Below are 4,127 nucleotides of genomic sequence, written 5' to 3'. Positions count from 1 at the left end.
GTGTGGGTTCAAGGTGGTGATGGCAACCAAGATGGAGATATTGATTATTATGGTGTGCTCAAAGAAATAATAGAACTAGAATATACAGGTTGGCCATTTAAGAAATTGATACTCTTTAGATGCAAGTGGTTTGACCCACATCCAACAAGAGGTACAAGAGTACACAATCAATACAACATAATTGAGGTTAAACTTACGGGGAGTATGATCGCTATGATCCTTTCATAATTGCACATAATGTTAGGCAAGTGTATTATGCTCCTTATCCATTGCGGCGGAATAAGTCTGATTGGTGGGTTGTAATAAAAACTAAGCCTGTGGGTAGGGTAGAAGTCGAGAATGTGTTAGATGTTGCATATCAAAACGATATCTCCAGTGTTCACCAAATAGTGGACGAAGTTTTAGAAAATGATTTGGAACATCCTGAACACATATTGGAAGAAGTTGATATAGATAAAGTAAGAATTATAGAAAACGAGGAAGAAGAATCAACTGATGAAGCTCAAACTAGTGAGGAAGAAGAATTCTCGGACGAGGAACTATACGTCGATGAGCTTTAAAAAGTTGGTTTCTTTAATAACTCTCATTTATAGCTAGTTTCTTTATATGTTTCCATCTAACTATGTATTATATTATGCAGATGACAGGCATGGGTCGAGGTAACAGTGATCCTACTGGTTCTCGGGGTCGAGAAAAGGCTAGGAAATCAAAGAGGAGGGTAGAAGATACTACTCAATCCCTTCCTGCCTCTTCACAGATGCCTGTGCCTATGCCTATGTCTGGGCCTCCACCCCAGGGCTATTCTGAGCTGCCAGCGCATCACTAGCCCTACACTTTCGTGCAGACGCCAGGTCTTTCTTCACAGGGCCATAGGACTGTACGACCTACATACAGTCCACCTATCTCACTACCACATAGATCGCATCCATCAACAGCTCATGGATCGCATCGATCCATGTCACATCCACATGGATCACAGCCATCAGTGTCACAACCACTCGGGTCACAGCTATCTGTGTCTCATCCCATTACGGCCCATACATCTATGTCGCACTCCCAGGGCTCGCAGCCATCTTCATCTGGGACTCCATCTATTACAGGCCTTCGCCTGCGAGATACTAGCTCTAACCACCCTACACCTTCCACACATGCCTCCGATATACATGCTTCGGACAATGATGCTAATGATGATGAGGAGGTGCATTATGATGAATATGGCAGGATCATCATAGTCTCTGAGGGTGACGAGTAAGAGTTATTTGTTATTTTTACTTTTTTGTTTTGTACAGTTTTACTAAGATATTAATGTGTTTTTTTTTATTAAATTGCAGGTTCATCCCTAGTAATATTACTACAAGGATCATCACCAAAGCCACCAGAAAGCTTTATGATGGTCCTTATGCGACTTGGAGTGAATTCCCATTCTCGCTGAAGGAGGCAATCTTCAATCAATTTACTTGTTGTTGAACTTGTTTTTCTTCATGTTAGAGATCCTGTTTAGGTTTTATTCATGCTCACATTATTTGTACTCAGTCATAGAAATTATTGTACATGTTTACCTTAGTCTCTATTAATTGCTAATATGCTGTGATACTTGATGTGGGCTGTGTTCCCTTATTTGTTGATGATGGTGAGGCTAGTAAGGTACATGACTGAGTGAGGCCGAGGGCCTGGTTGTGAGGATATTAATACCATAGCGCGTGAGTTGTCCGCGTAGCACATGAGTTGACCGTGCGGGTCCAGGCATTGATACCATAGCGCGTGAGTTGTTCGCGTAGCACGTGAGTTGACCGTGCGGATCCAGGTATTGATATGGTAGCACGTGAGTTGTCCGTGCTTAGCGCTTGGGCTTTGGGAGACCCTCCGGAGTCTGTATACACCCCCAGTGAGCGCAGAGTGTTGAGTGTATTGAGTGTTGAGTGGTGAGTGGTGAGTGCGAGTGCTGAGTGATGGAGTGGCATTGCTTTGAGGTTGTGTTTACTTTTGCTGTTGCTGCATTTATCTGTTAAATTTTTTTTCGGCATTTACTGAGTTATGGAATTTACCTGTTTATTCCTGTTATTTTTAAAATTACGAAAAATAAATAATTGGACTGTTTTTCTCAGCTCGTCACTACTGCTCAGTTCCTTAGTTATTTCTGTTACTACTGAGGTGGTTGTACTCATACTACACCCTGCACTTTATGTGCAGATCCAGGTGAGTTCGTTGAGTTCAGGCCGTCTATCTGTAGAGATTGCAAGGTAGCTGCCAACATCCGCGGGACCTTGTTACTCTTTTTGTCATTTCTTCTTTTAGATAGTTATATATCTTAGTTCATAGTTTTAGACGCTCATGTCTTAGTGACACCCTGATGTTTGGGACTCGTCTCCGTATTTTATATTATTTATATTTAGAGTTGGTTTAGTTTATCAGGAATTAAATTATTGGAAATGTTTTATTAAATTCTTATAATCAGATTAGTAGTAATTTTGGGAATAGGCTTGCCTTGTAACACGATAGGCGCCATCACGACCAAGGTTAGATTTTGGGTCGTGACAAGTTGGTATCAGAGCCTAGGTTACATAGGTCTCACGAGTCATGAGCGGGTTTAGTAGAGTCTGCGGATCGGTACGGAGACGTCTGTACTTATCTTCGAGAGGCTGCAGAACTTTTAGGAAAACTTCACCTTCTTGAATTCTTATCGTGCGGTGTTGATTCAGCTTGAAGTGTAACTCTTTGAATTCCTTCCACGCATTCGTATGCGCACATGAGCGCTCGGTATCAGTTGTGCAACGACGGAGTATGATTCCCTGGATGAGGTGCGAGATATGATTTCTGTGTGTTGATGTTGGGCCAGTCTAGGGTACTTGAGGCCGGGTTTTGTCTGTAGCTCGAGTACAAAAATTTTGACTGTGTGAGCACGTGTTTATATGTCCGTTGGTGTCCCTATTAATGGGATTTGTGATTTGATGGCTATGATGCGAGTACGATTTGACTGCGAGATTGTGTTCGGATTGATCGAATGTGACGAGAAGTGTTTACTTGAGATGTAGCAGGGACTAATGGTGTTTGAATTGTGACTTGATATAGCTTGTTCAGACTCTGTCTGATAAGAGGTTTATTACCAGCCTTTGGTTCTTTTGGGCGGCTGCTATGATTAGAAATCATCGTTGTGAGTGTTTGAATTATATGGTATATCATGTGATTTCAGGTATGTTTTAGACTCGTTCGAGGACGAACGTTTGTTTAAGAGGGGGAGGATGTAACGACCCGATCGTTCGTTCTGAGAGTTATAGCCACATTTCCCCCATCTATGCTTATTTATATGTTGTTCAGCTGTGTTGAGTTGTATCGAGTTGGTAGGTTTGGGTTCGGAGTAGTTTTGGAGTGAAATGAACTCTTAGTCTCTTAGTTAGAAAGCTAAGTTAGAAAAGTCAACCGGAAGCTGACTTATGAGTAAAAGAATTCGGATTTGGAATTTTATGATTCGATTAGCTTCGTTGGGTGATTTTAGAATTAGGAGTGTGTCCGGAATACAATTTGGAGGTCCGTGGTAGAATTAGGCTTGAATTGGCGAAAGTTGGAAGTTTAGAAGTTCTTAGGCTTGAATTCGAGGTTGATTTGGTGTTTTGGGTGTTCCGAAGGTTCGACTAAGTTCGGGCAGTGATATATGACTTGTTGGAATTATTGATTGAGGTCTCGAGGGCCTCGGGTGAGTTTCGGATAAGTTTGGGTTGTCTTGCGCTCGTTTTCTTNNGTTTCGAACGCCGTTTCTTCAAGCATAAATGATATCATATTGAACAATGAGCTCCGATTCTTTTTGATTGAAGCATTAGATACGTATCGTAATTACGGATCCGTAGAAAAAAGAATCATCTAATTTGGACATCGTATGAGGATTTTATGGTCATTTTACTAAAAATTAGGTTGTGAGATTTTTTCAGAGTAATTACGAAATTGCCACTAGCAGCGTATTTAAAAATCTGCACTATTTGCATATATTAGAACCTACATATCTCCTTCGTTATAAGGTCAAATTGAGTGATTCAAAAGCCTAACTTGACTAGAATTTCACAAGGAATCTATTGAAGGCATAAAATACGAGTTTCAGGATCGTTTGGCTCGAGAAACGAGGCAGAATAGCTGGT

Source organism: Nicotiana attenuata, chromosome 1 (assembly GCF_001879085.1).
Source record: "Nicotiana attenuata strain UT chromosome 1, NIATTr2, whole genome shotgun sequence".
Classification (NCBI taxonomy): domain Eukaryota; kingdom Viridiplantae; phylum Streptophyta; class Magnoliopsida; order Solanales; family Solanaceae; genus Nicotiana; species Nicotiana attenuata.
The sequence above is the reverse complement of the archived record's forward strand: the minus strand, read 5'-3'. Positions refer to the sequence as shown.